At 41.6% G+C, this 14,837-nt stretch overlaps 1 long non-coding RNA gene across 1 annotated transcript; it reads right to left on the bottom strand.

Moving 5' to 3' along the window:
• Positions 1-2,022: 2,022 nt before the first annotated feature.
• On the bottom strand, positions 2,023-14,026 carry LOC119024607. The gene is made up of 3 exons (XR_005076518.1): positions 13,855-14,026; positions 4,382-4,482; positions 2,023-2,276 (listed from the first exon to the last, which is right to left on the bottom strand). It is a non-coding gene; the product is annotated as an uncharacterized LOC119024607 (long non-coding RNA).
• Between the last annotated feature and the right edge of the window lie 811 nt (positions 14,027-14,837).

Genomic DNA, 14,837 nt, shown 5'->3' with positions numbered 1-14,837 from the left:
TAAAAAAGAAGCAGCTCTCTGTTCTCGCGTCATCCTATCAGTTTGGATAAACATGCAACATCCGAGCCCGCAGCTGCGTCTTAAAGGGCATTTCTTTGCTAGTGTTGTAAGAAAGAAATCCTGAGTTGTGACGTGTAACCGAGTGCAGCATAAACTGAAGAAACAGACATTCAGCATTCTTAATAATGGATCTTTTTCATGAAGGCCTTTTTGTTGATATACTGTAGCAAGGAGGAAGAGCCATCCTCAATGTTATTATGTAACAGCGGGCTCATTTAATTATTCAGAAGATTGCTGAACAAGAATAATAAATGCAAATTCAACCAAATCCAAAAGCCGAGATGCTACTTATCCAAGGGTGAGCGTGTTGTCATTTTGTTATGTCTTAACACTCCTCTGGGCTTCAGAGGGGTTGACTGTTGAGCACAAAGACGTGTTTGTGCCTTTTGTTCTGTGCTTTGCTGATAAATGTACACTGATCCATCATGATAAGCCTTGTGATCTCTGATAGGACTGACGCTGAGAAATAAGCCAGCAGCACAAAGACGGACAGCCACGGGGGACAAGTCAAAGTCAGCGGGCTGCTCCTTTTCCCACTCCTCTTTTATTTATCCCATATTTTCTTTTCTGTTCTTCAGGAACACATAAACAAAGAAGCAGAGAGAGAGAGACAATCACGCACCCTCCACCCTCCACATTAACACGGCCGCCTTCTGTCCCAGAGGAGCGCTCAAACATCTGACCAGTCCACCAATCTGGTTCAAAGATTGATGGCCCGCACGGCCAATGGAACACATTCCTGCTCAATGAACAACAAATTATCTTCAAATGAAAACTTGACTACCTTAACCCTGGAGCTTTCTCTAGAAACACAAAGATCCCAGTGACCCGGGAATATTTTGTTTTTCTATACGCAGCAGGCGCACGCTAAAGTGGAGCACCTTTTAAATTAACGACTAGATCGCTGAGGCCTCGTCTCATCTCTTTTTCCACTTTTTAATTCCACACATACAGACTGACACAAAACAACAGCTTTTAAAAGCCTCCTGTTGTAGCATTCTAAAGCAGCATCAAGTGTCTTTTTAAATTTCTTTATTCATTTCTTTCATTTCGGGAAGTTTTTTGGCACACTGGAAATGTTTTCAAGAAAACACTTTAAAATTGTAAATCGTTTATTCTAAAGAGAAAGATCAGTGTATTCTAATGTAAGGATGCAATAATGATCCAATTAATTCTGCGCTTGTGTTTACGTGCCCCAACATTTACCCTCTACAGGTGTGTTCCCTGGGGTATCTGGTTCTTCTCTATATCATATTTTTATGTGTGAAGCCCTCTTTTGTTTCAGCGGCCTGTGTCTGAATCAGTCGGAGCACAGATGGATACTCCCTTCTTTCTATGCAGACAAGCTGTGTGTGTGTGTGTGTGTGTGTGTGTGTGTGTGTGTGTGTGTGTGTGTGTGTCCAGCCTGAGCTATTTGTTGACTATGAGGAAGGATGGATGAGCTCTACTATCTACAGCTGGCTAACGATATGGCAGTTGAAGATCACCTTTTCTGTATTGTTCTCTTTTGACCAAACCTCCTTGAAAAAAGTACATTTTTTTACCATTATGTCAATAAAACACGTTGGACTGAAACTAAAGGACTGAGAAAGACAAAAAGAGATACCGGGAGGAAACAAAAATTAGTTCCTTTTGGTCTATTACTTTATTCCACAATTAGTAGCGGCCCTCCGTCTCATGCTGTGATGTTAGTCATGGCCATATTGCACACCAGACCTTGAGCTGAACAATGGAGAGAAACTCTCTCAGTGGCGCACCTCTGTTGTACCATTCCAAAAGGAACATTTGGCTACCAGAGGAGAGCGCAAGAAAAGAATACAAACTGTTACAACACCAAAGAGAATCCAACAGACGGGAAAAAGCTCATCTTGTTCAATGTTTTAATTCTCAGAGGAGCGAGAAGAAAAATACATAAACCGGCCAAAAAGGGGGGCGTCAGGAGGGAGCCATGATCACGAAGAAAGATGAGCTACCGGTGTTACGAAACTGAATGAACAACGACTTTTTGAGACGGTTGGACACTTTGCATATTAAAGTTGGCTCAAAGCGTGCACATTTCCACTGTTCCACTCCCCTGGGGTTTGATGACTCACAGATAAGAGGTGCTGAGAGTGAGGATGAGGAGAGGTTATCCTCTGGTCACACTCAGAAAGCACAGGTGACGGCAGATGCATCATTTCCAAGTGACAGGCAGAAAACTGGATGAGAGCGGCTCTCTACAAACACATAAAGTCAGAACCCAAAGTTGGTATTAACATTCTTAAAGCCATCAGACTTTTATTTTTTCCAGCGACAAACACGATTGATGGCTGAGAGTGAACTATGTGACCTTCAACCCCTGAATAATGTTTTCTTTGGTTGATGTTGATCTCAAATTTAAAGGCCGCAGTGGATAAACTCTGCCTGCAAACACAGGTGGCGAGCCTGACTGCACTGGCCTATCTGAAGACGTCTGAGTAAACACCAGCCACCTTGCAAGTATTATAAAAAGCGAGCACTTAGAGCTTGGCCTTACTCAGCGGATATGGGACTGCATCCAAGAGAGAAAGATACCGAGGGAGTGGTACTACCAGCAGGGATTCAGTTATTAGTGCGCAATGTTATTCAGGCAACCTTGAGTCAACTACAAACACGCACGCATGCAAGAACACAAATGTTCCAAAAAGCTATTTCTTGACATAACTCTGAAAAACGAGAATCATTAAAGAAATAGTTCACACAAACGCTTCAGAGAAACTGCATTGCAGCATTCTTGAAGACAGCTAGTAAAGAAAAGACTTGTTTTGAAACAATAAAATAAAATAAAACTCCATACAGCTCGTCTGGTGTCTCCAGAAGCCTCCAAATTGATTTGAAATGATGTTATTTATACCATCAACATGCAGTCAAGCTTGTTCGTTGCTGTGAGGCTAGGGAAATGTTCTGTAGACTACAAAACTTTAACCTTTCCATCGCTAAGAAGGTGAGTAGATACTGACTGAATATTTGTCCGTTCATTTTTGGGGGAACTTAAATACGTTAACGCTCTCGCTTTGCATACAAGTTCAAGTTCAATTAATAAAATAAAAAACAATGTCAATTGCATACAGCTCAAAAACAGAAGTAGAATTCATTCAACATTCAAAGCATAGCCATGAAAATGACAGATCATCTCATCTCACTCCCAGAAAGAAAGCAAGTAAGTAAAAACTGTAAAACTTTTTTCTCCTGCAAATGAGATCATCTGTCCTGTATGATAGTAACCATTTGTAAATGATGCTTTAACGTCTAATTTTCCATCAAGTGGAATATATCCCAATGTCTTATGAATGTGATCTGAACCCATGTAATGGAATAATCAGACGTCCTCTGACAAAGGACAGCAGTAACCCAGTAGAAATGTACATGAGAGAAATTCCCTGTGTGCTTGTGGAAGTGTTGATTTCCAGGAACAAATAAGGAGTCCTAACAGAGAATTTTGTCAAGGAAGATGTGCAAATGTGGACAAAGGGAGAGGAAGAAATACCAAGACAGCCAAACACAGACACACACACACACACACACACACACACACACACACACACACACACACACACACAGATGTGGGCTTGCTATCAGCTTTAGCAGGCTGTGTGAAGTAAGTTATGCTCTGGTTGCTGCAGACAATTCTTCAAAGATACTATCTCTGTCTCCGAGTGGATGGCTGAAGAGAGAACGTCTAAATCAGTACGTATATATATTTTCAGTTGAATACTGCGGCAACAAATCACGGCCCTCTCCTTAATATCCAGCCAAATCCACAGACACAATCTGAAGCCGCAGACATGAGTTAATATACATCTGAAAATAGATCCAAACATCTGACCCACTTGAGATGCCTTTGATTTAACTCCACAGACACTTGGACTTGTCCGACGCTAAAACAGCCCGCGAAGAACTGGTGATTCATCGGTCTCCTGTAGAATTTTTTGTTAACTGCAGCCTCGTGTTGGTCCTCATCATACCATCCATCAATTAAAACAAGAATGCAGCCTGTGGAGACCTTATCCTCATGTAACTTACATCAGTTCTGAACCACGCATGCTATGAATCCACAGGACAACGTTTATCTCAGCCTTGAACTGTGGGGACGCATGTGAAGCTGGTGTTTGGCTTTTGTGTGGGTCGTGTTCAAAGGAAGTGCAGATATTGGGATGGAAAAAAAAAAACAAACAAAACATACAACTTTATATAAACACGCAAAACCAGAACTGACTCTTGTCTGATAAGGATAGTCTACTGGTAAAACACAAGTTATAAATAGGAGGAAGGAAAAGACTGAGATGAACCTCTTTCTGCCTACCTACGTTTCTCCATGTGGTCTAACAGGCGCTGATGACTTGCGTCTGTGCCCTGGGAAGTCTTATCTCACCAGCTCTAAGCCATAGCAACTTATCAGCCCCACTGTAAGCATGAAAAAAGGAAAGATAAAAGACCTGAGACAAAAGTGAAACGCAATTAAGTGTGAACAGAGAAAAGTCCCATCCCAGCCAAGGCTACAGCAGGGCCTGATGGCCCGGCGGTGACGGAGGGTGCTACTTTGATGTTGTGCTACAAACTGGGCAGGCTGTCAAAGTAACCTCTGACTCACAGTCGCACGGATTCTCTCAGCGGGAATGATGATAGAGCGATAACCTTGGGAGGCGGTAAATGTCACTAAATGATGTGTAAGTCTGTCTTTAAAGAATAAGTACACAATATTACAGTATATCTTTGCACATAACAAAAGAACAGTTTGAAATCTTTAGAATTAAAACCATCTGTGTACTCACGTAGAACTGAAGTTGTGGTTTTAACTTGGGTTATGTTCAAGGTTTTTCTGTTGCTGACAACATGGCACCTGACAAATTCATAAGGACGGAGCTTACGTACATTATATGACATTGCACGGTGAGAGACAGTCCCAGTTTGGTTAGGGTTTAGGCACCAAAACGACTTGATAGCCTCAGGAAAAGATTGAGGTTTTGGTCCAAAATAATATATCGGGGCACCCCAGTAGCTCAGTTGTTACATCACATGACACATGTACAGAGGGTTTTGTCCGCGCTGCAGTGCGAGTCCGACCTGTCATCCCCCGCCCCCCCCCCCCTTTCCATTTCCTGTCATCTCTCAAGCTGTCCTATCAAACCTAAAGCCATGAAAAGCCTAAAAACTTTAAATAAATAAATAATTCATATGTTGTTATTCAAATTAAGCTACACACATATGTATGTGGGTACCAGTAAACAAAGATTCAGTGGATAGGATAAGGTGGATGAATGGGTCACCCACTGGACTTTCACATGAGAGACAAGGGTTAGACAGCCAAAACCCCCCAAACATGATTGATTTCCCTTTTCTGCCTTCTTCTTAAACATCCCATGGTTGTCAGAAGATATGGAAATATGTTGCATACGTAGAACCAATCCCACTGCGATCTTTTGTACACTAATGAGGCAAAGTTACGGTACTGTGGCCAGCCTTACTGACTTCCTGCTGTCTTGTTATCAAGGTTGCCAGGCAACAGGACTTTCCCAGAAGTCACAGCTCTGCTTACAGCCTTTATGCTAAGCTAAACAAGCTGTCGTCTACTTTCTGTTCAAACTTAGCATACAGAGATTAGAAAGGTAGAAATCCTCTGTTTGGCAAAAAAAGCGTATGAGCAAATTTCTCCCCAAAAAGAATACAGCTAGCTATGCTACAATAAATCAGTAGACAGCAAAACATGTTTGCCCTAATTGGGAATACAACAATGTATATCTCCCTCAAACACAGACAGAAACATGCACATGAACATGCAGCATAAATACAGAGAGTAAGGCTTCGTTGCAAAAAAAAAAAAAAAAGCAAAGCAGAAAACACACTTGTGGAGTCTGTTTCCTCCCACTCTTCCACAGTGGACTAAGTACTTGACTCTCAGGCTTCAGTGATCTAACATTGCCCTCCATCTTCATCTTGTCCTTGTCACCTGCTCATAATGAGCTGGAGTCAGTCAGCCAACCGGCACAATAAAGTAGCTGACAGCGAGACAGAGCGGGGCAGATGACCCTGCTGGCAGGAAAACTGAGAAAAGCACTGAAACAGATATCAGCCAGAGGAAGGACTGCGTATGTTTGTGTGATGGGTTCACCGTCTGGTCAACTGAAAGTGTTTCACAAAAAGGATGAAAAAAAAAAGCAACATTCTTGGCTTGTCCCCACATAAAAAAGGGGTTTCACTACAAGATAAGGTTTATACTTGTAAACCAATGAAACGTAGTCCTTTCATTCGCTCCCTACTTTTTTTCTCAGCAAAATTGCAGCTGTAAATATTCTGGTTAATTTAAACAACTGCCGTGTTTTAAGCCTCCAGCTTATTATCATCCGGTGTAGTTTTCAGTGATCACCTTTAGCCAGAAGGTTTTTCTCAATTTACAGCCAGCTCTGTCAAATTCTCAGGTTAAGTCACTGCTGTCCCAGGACACAGCATTACCTTTGAATGACATGTTTTTACGGTGTATTCTTCAATTTTGTCTCTACATAGACAATATCAAATGTGCAGCTGGTCCCACAAGTGTAACTTAAAAAAAAAAAAAAAAAAGACATCCTCACTTACAAACAAATGTCAGAATCCTATAGGTTAATGTTGTGGCCAAGTCATCTTCTTAATTTCTGAAGCCTTGATATTACTGGGCATGTCTCTATGGTTTTGCATGTGCATCAGTTTTGTTCTGTCCGCCTCTGGGCTTTAAACCCCACTGGGGGTGTTCCAGAAGCTCAGCACTATGTCTGCGTGATGTTGTTGACTCGCCCAGATTAGGGACAACTCCGCTGGATGGGCACTGCCGCACCTTCTACCAAGCCTCTCCTTGCACTGGGGCGCGTGGTTTGTCTCTAGAATATAGATAACCAAGACACCGAACTGGCGCATTCAGGGAAATGAGCTCAGTGCGCCCTGGTTTGGTTGGTGTGACACTATGTTCAGCCGGCACAGTCACAGAAACACGGCCCTTTGTCCTGTCTTGTTATAGTTCATTTCAAGAAGGTGAAAACAGCTGAGCCACAAGTATAAAAACAGAGAATAACTGGATTGGACACCCATGGCGACCTGCCAGACAAACACCTCTTAGCTCTCAGACCATCCATCAGCCTGACCAGTCTGCCATCATCAGCTCTGTCTATGTATGTGTCTCTTTACAGCACGGTATGTGTGTGTGGACCAGTTTCATTTAATGTGTCTAGTTGTCACTGGAAGGAGGAATGCGTATACCTGTGGTTTTTATCATAGCGTGAGTGTGTGTGTGTGTGTGTGTGTGTGTGTGTTAAAGGGGGGTAAGGACGTCATGTGGCCTCCTGCTGCAGAGTGACCGCTCAGCGCTGCTCACCATGATGAAGTACCAGACACATTCCAGCACTTTAATAACAAATGGGCTGACAGGGAATGATGATGGTGGGGTATGGACTCAGTCATCAAGTGTAATAATAGATTATTTTAACATTGTGCCTTGGTGCTACAGTCCGAAAAGTATCTCATGCTGAGACAATGATGGGAAATTTGGAAAAAGCTTGGAAAAGATCTGGAACATTTAGCGCGTTCATTTCAGACTGCAGCTCCTAATAATTGAGCTCGGATAATAATTCGAGCCTACGCAGACCTGTAGGAGATTGCTCTACTTTCCTGTGGTCGTCTTAACATTTCTATCTTCCATCTGTTTTCTTTCCATCAGGACTCCCTTGCAAATCTCAGCCTTCTATTTCTAGCTCCACATGTTGCTGTTGGAGGATGGCCCGACTTCACTTCCGACACAAAGGACCACAAGAAAAAACAAACAGTGTTCGTCTTTATCAGAGACACACAGAGAGATGACCACAGTGGCAGTGGGCAGGAGCTCCGCTGATCTGAATCCAAGAGGCCTTTGACCTCATTTTTCCCGCCATCTGACAGGTCATTAAGGGCTGGACTGAACGCCATCAATCAGCGACTAACAGATTACTATCAACTCGCATTATTGCCTCCCTCCAAATAGTTATTTGAAAGCAAAAACACTTTATCCATCATTCGATCAATTAGTTATCAAAGCCAAAAAGTATGAGAATGTATCTCAAAGTAAATGAGCAATCAACCCTGTAATTTGTGTTTACCCCTCTGTCTGTTATATAGTATCTCAGTCTGCAGCAAATTATTTAAACACATGAATGTCTAGTTATCAAGCAGCTAAATTAGGAAAAAGAGTTATCTGCAAAAAGAAAAATGTTTACCAGTTATGAAAAAAGATTAAGAGAGGAAACAACATGAGAACAAATAACAGATAGGCACTACAGGAAGTGAGTAAATCACCGCTTTGACCTCTGTGTATCAGTAAATCAGCCACTGGAGCTGTTTCTAAAATTACTGGCCACAGAATATAAATGCTGAGGCTCAAAATAGAAAAATCAGCCCAGACTCCGCAACAGTAAAACACAACCTGTAGAGAGAGATATTTACAACTTTCTAAAATAAAAGCACTGTTTGGCACACAGTGACCATGCAAGCTGCAGACTCCATCTTCAGCTTGATCTCCCACGCAGGAGTGAGGTATATGTCTGTTAACTGTAGGCTGGAGGAGGAATTGGGAAGTTACATACAGCAGGACACTGATAAGTGAGACCTGTGAACTGTTGGGTTTTGTTGGACTAGTTGGCCCACGAGGGTGGCGGTGAGCAAGTTTGCATTATTTGGTTTGTCCACTGTCTTGGCTCCCCTTCTCTAAATATGCAGTGCCTTGGTGGACAATATGCAACCATAACAACCCACAGTAAGTGTCTGAGCTGAAACTATTTTAGGTAACAAAGAAATGAAAAATGACTGCTGCAGCTTCTGTGATCATCCACATCATAACTCTTAACAATGGATTAAAAACAGCCCACTAATTACTCTAGTTTTCTTACCAACTATATTTTTAAACCGAGATGCTTATATGTGAAATAAGTGAATAAGTGAAAAAACAACATATGCAGGTGTATTGTGAATGCCAGCCATTAAAAACATAGTTTCCTTTTTCTCTGCGTGGAGCGTTTTGACATGGAATGACCTGACGTCCTCCGCAATCCTTAAGATTTTAAAAACAATCAGAGCAGGAGTCAACACTTGCTGGAGTGTAAAGTGCCTCTGGTAGCAACCAACAGATGGATAACACTGTACTGTAATATGTGAGAGCTTGGCTTGGAAGTAAGAAACAGTTGTAGTTACAGGAACAACACAGACACAGCTGATCAGTGTGTTTTTAAATGTTACATAGTTTATCCAAATCCATGATTCCTGTATCTTAAAGTGATGTTACTCTATTTAATTAAGATGGGATTAAATTTCATATGGTGATTTGCTCTAGACTTGAACGGACTGTTGGTCTTGAACTGGGGCATGACTCTGGATTTGTTGACCTTAAAACAAGGCTCGGTTTTGGATTTCGATACTTACTTGCATCTTGCAAAACAATTATCCTGCCCCACCCTTTGATTTATGAAGAACACACAGCTAGCTGGATCATGTTCACTTTTAAAAATATGTTTTGGTGGTTTGAAATATGTGCTTGGTCACTGTTTTTGTCCCCTGGGTCCAGTTAACCGACTGATCTGTATTATGTCACAACCCAACATCTTGCTCCAACCAGAAATATATATGTATAAATAAAGTAAATGCTACTTTATTCAATGTGAGAGGAAGTGAGAAGTGTTCTTACTGATTCCATCATCCTTGGAATATGGACGGAAAACTCAAGACTGCAATCTCAACCCCACTACTTGGTCACATACACTGAGGGAATTTAAACATTGTCTCATAGGGCCTACGTCCTTGTCATTTTTATATTTATATCTTTGACCTTGTCCAAACCAAAACTGTGGCAAGTGAGGAGAAATTACTGCCCTCTAGTGAGATCGTAAAATTTCCATTTTGGTTGTATTTACTTTGTCCTTTTATTCACTCGTTATCTCCTGGGTCCTGCCCCTCCAGAATACCAGGAGGTCATCCAGACGTGTCCCCTGTTGGGAAGGCTCTCCCTGGGCAGAGGGCAGTTGGTCTCTGGGCTGACAAGCCCATGGAAAACCACAGAGGCGAGAGAACATGACACTGGCTCTGCTAATGGAATCATAATAGAGAAAGACATTCATCTGTGTCCTCGCTGCTGAACTATCAAAACAAACAGACCCGAGATGTATCAGAGTGGTTAATGGGTCGGTCAGAGGGATTACTTGTCCATTTGTTATCATCTCTCTGCTCTCCTATCTCTGGTACTGCTGAATAAAAATTATGTAACTTTCAGGTCAATAACAGGCTGTTTTTGCTTTATTACACTGAATTTAGAACACTTTTTTCCACATCATCCCATGACCCCTCATCTGACAACAATATACTGATGTTTAACTGACTAGATTTTCACTATATTAGGATGATACTGATGATCTAACGCCAGTAATTTCTCGTCTGCTATTTTCAGATTTCAGCAGTACATGAAGTCCGTGCGAGGGAAGTGAAAACAGTTGGTCCACAGGAGCTTCAGGGCCATAAAGCTGTATAGTCTCCATACTTGTGCCATGAGAGCTACTAGACTCAGCCACCAGGCACACCCTCTCCACGCAGCACTAATTCAATTGCTGGCAACAAATCTGAATACTGGATGATTTTAAAAAACAGTTTCCAATGCAAAAGATTCACAAAGATGAAGACTAGCTAACTCACCATGAGAAAAATTAACCACCATGAGAGGAAATCTGACACTCTGACACAGCTGTCCAATCACATATGCACACACAGAGCATAAATATCCTAAATATATTATTATATACATATATCATATATAAATGTGATTGGTGAGGGTTTGGTACGCAGATGCTTTAATCCTGTCTGTAGCCTCAAGTGGTTTGTCACTGAGTAATAAATCACTTAGCAGTTTAGTTTATATACAGAAAGAGAGACATGATGCCATGTTTTTCAAAAATCCAGCTACACTAGCTCTACTTGAGACGTTCACCTCCTGCTCAGGAAGTCTGCAATGCTTCACCTTTTCCCTTCACATTCTCCTCTTAATGCTCTAAAGTTATTAACGGTTATTGCCGCTACGCTCAACGTGCGCTGCTAAAATTCATAAACATTTTTCAAAGTCAGGAGTGATACACAAATCACGTGTTACACAAAACCCTCTGTTTATTGTTTCAGCCTCACAGGTCCTGTCTATTTGAAACAAAATCTATGAAAACAAGGTCAAAGATAACAGCCGTTATCTGTGCGTTCAAGCTGCGGTTCAGCCTCAAAACAAGAAGAACACAACCGTGTTGTTATGGACAGAAAGGCCTCCAATCTCTGACATTTCCAAACTGGTAACCAAATACATTTGTAGCATAACGGACCGTGGCAGGTCATTCTGGGCCTGTGATTTAGAGGGTAGTGTGTGTGTTTGAGTGTGTGTGTGTGTGTGTGTGTGTGTGTGTGTGTGAGGCTGAGAGAGACATACTTCTGAGCTCATGTGAGTCTTCATACCGATGGAAATGAAACACACTCACAAATGCAAAACCTGCACCTTGAAACAAGAGAAAGAACACCAGAGAGAGAAAGACAAGAGTCGTAGAGAGACGGAGAGATAAAGATCACGGTTGTGACAGGTTTATAGGATCCCCTGGAGTGAGAAAGAGTTCTCCATCATACCGACCGTGAGCAACCCACTGAGGGAGGGACTCACAGGCCGACACCTCTTGTAGCCTGTGTGAGTGCGTGTGTGTGTGTGTGTGTGTGTGTGTGTGTGCATGTGTTAGTCTGTGTCTGTATGACCCAGACCTGAGCTTTAGGCCCCCAACTCCATCAATAACAAAATGGCTTCGTCTTCTGCAGTAGAGTGCATGTGCAAAGACAACCGTGTGCACACGCACATGCACATTAACACACACATTCCTGCAGATATATAAGCATCAGTGACATTGTTGGTCTGTGGGAGGACCATGTACCCATAAGAAGTTAAAGCCTTCCCAGGAAATCAGAAACGTATGTCTGCCGCCACGGTGGTCCTCCGTGGAGGATAATTCTGTCACGGCCACAGTCCAGAGAGAATCACAGAGCAGCCCGGCTCCTCTATCTCTCACTTCATCCTATCTTTACCTCTCTTATCCTTTCTCCACCTCTGTCTATAACACATTTTTAAGGGTTCACAAAAATGTTTATGGCAAAGACCCTACTCTCATTAGGTCACAGTGCACTTTTACATATTGTGCCTTGCAAAGTCAGACAATAAAATCCACCAAATATAGAACAAACCTAGCTGCTGAAAGCTAACTCAATCAGCATGCTATGAGGAGTAGTTCAGGTAATACTGTAACATGCTTTCAAGTTTTGGCAATGGCCAGTGACAGCCCAACAACTGTTGCATTTATCAAGTTATGTGAAGAAAAGATTCATGGTGTTGGAACCCAAGTTGAGATAATGCTGAGATAACGGGCAGCCACCATCTTGAGCCAATGTTGCTAATGGACGTTAATGTCAAAAGCAGCACATTCTTAGTTCTCTGTTCACTGTCACAGAGGAGCAGCTCTTTCCTTCTGTGGGTTAAATGGAAATGATGAACATTATTTAGCATATGCATATTCTAAAAGTTCTCCATTCTGCCTTACTGAAAACCTCTGCACACTGCAGGATCTTTTATTCTAAGAGATGAGCACAGTTTTTTGAACCTCAGAATCCTCCATCACTTTGAGCTCACTTTAAAGTCATTATCAATTCATTCATTGCAAAAAAAAAAAGGTAACTGAAGGAAAATAAGCACAACAACTAATAATTCCTGGTGAGTTGTGCGATCATTCAGAGGCTGAACTGCTACACAAACACACAGAACTTTGGTGCATTGTCATGCAATCGTCATGCACCGTGTAAAATGATTTTTGTGATTGTGCTATTGTTGAAACTTGGTTGAATAATTGGCTAGTTGTTGGCACGCACACTGAATGAAGCCATTTCAGTACCTGTGTGCTTCCTACACACATTCAATTGTTGATTTATAATCTAAGTTAATTGAATTTCTTTTAAACAGAACATGTCAGAAAGAACCTTTCAAAATCTGTCTTTATGCCATTGTTTTCTTAATGGTTTAACATTACAGCATGAATATTCAATATAATTGAAAGCCAGTAGTTGCTATTGTAATTCTAATGTTGCGAAAACAACAGTCGGGAACATTTGTCTGGCACACACAGTTCAAGAGACTGTCACAAGTGCAGTTGGACCATATTAAAAGGTTAGAGGACCAGTGCTAAGAAGTTATAAACAGAATGATTTCAGGTTGTAATGAACCCCCCTTATCGCTCAACTTCATCAACATGTTTTGCCCCGGTTGTTGCTGTAGTTACAGCTTCTCGTGGTCAACAGTGTGCAGGAGGTACGTTAAAGTGAACAGAAAGAGTGCAACAGAGCCCATCATCCATTTAGTTCCTTCACTACACTTTTTAGACTTCTTTTTTTTTTTGGGGGGGGGTGTTGACATTTAAAAGATCAAGTTGTAATGACTAATGTTATGGTAAAATCCTAAAGAACGCTTTCCGAACCACTGGCCTCTATCTCCAATATCTGTCTCCTACTTTTGCTGTATTTCTTCAATCTTTTTCTCCCATGTCTACTTCCGTTAATTGTCTCTTTCTCTTTCACGGTTTCTATGATCTCTCAATATGTGGACATGCCCATCGGCAAACTTGTAGAGTCTGATAACTGCTTGAAAAGGGAGAGTTGGCTGGTGCATAAGGAGCCTGGGCTTATTTAAGAGCCTATAAATGATGTGGAGGGCGACCTTTCAACTCTGCTGACCTTTGACAGCGGGGTGACGTTTCAGAGATTATCTCCTCTGCTCCACTCTCTCCTCGTGGGTGAAAGACGAGTGGACTGTGTGTGCGCTCGTGAGCATAGGTGTGTGTTGAACACAAGTGATTCACAGCTGAGGACACACTCTCTGAGAGACTAGGAGTGCAGTCAGTCATGCTGAGTCCTGCTAAGGAAAAGGTGAAGCCTGTTATTTATCAGCGTCGTGAGGTTTCACCGCAGTAAAAATGTGCAGAGATAGAAACCACAGAAGACAAACGGCACAACAATATTTCAGAGCTGAGACGAAAGAAATTCTATGTGTAGAAGACAGTAAAACACAGAGAAGTTTTAGTTTGGGTGTTTTTGTTTTCCTTTTTTTCCCTTTTAATTCTACTGATGAGTTCAACTGTCAAAAGGGTAATTAACTGATTTACTGTGTGTATACACTCACACACATCCTGTAGCTGATCACAGATTTTCACATATTTGGTTTGGGAGCGATGGATTAAGACAGGTATTCCATGTAGACTAAATTTAGCTTAGTGAAATGGTGGAAAAACAAGTATATTTTCATAAAATGATAATATTGTTATAGTGGTTTTCTATCGTTGACTTTTTTGTTTCACTGTACATTACACAATGAAAGTAGCCACTGAGCAGTGCAGTGGTAAATGAAAAGATTCCATGTTAAAGGAATTCTGCTTCTGAGCCAAACACAAGTCACGGAAGTTGAAAACCACATTAAATTGCAGGAGCTTGGATGAAAGAGTTAAGACTGCATTTAGTTGCTAGTTTATCAGGTGCATCTAGCTAAAACGAATGTAGTCTAATGCAGTAGTCTGACCATAAATCCTACATTCTTTAAGTTAATTTTGTTCAGTTAAGACACCGTAAGTGCTAGTAGTCGACAGACAGACTCTCCCAGATGAGCAGCTCCCAGTAAACATGGCCAAATCGTAACTAATGAACAACAAAGCCTCTGAGAAGAT

The sequence above is a fragment of the Acanthopagrus latus genome, chromosome 8, assembly GCF_904848185.1.
Source record: "Acanthopagrus latus isolate v.2019 chromosome 8, fAcaLat1.1, whole genome shotgun sequence".
NCBI classification, from domain to species: Eukaryota; Metazoa; Chordata; class Actinopteri; order Spariformes; family Sparidae; genus Acanthopagrus; species Acanthopagrus latus.
Note: the sequence above shows the minus strand (reverse complement) of the source record. Positions and strands in the feature narration are given on the sequence as shown.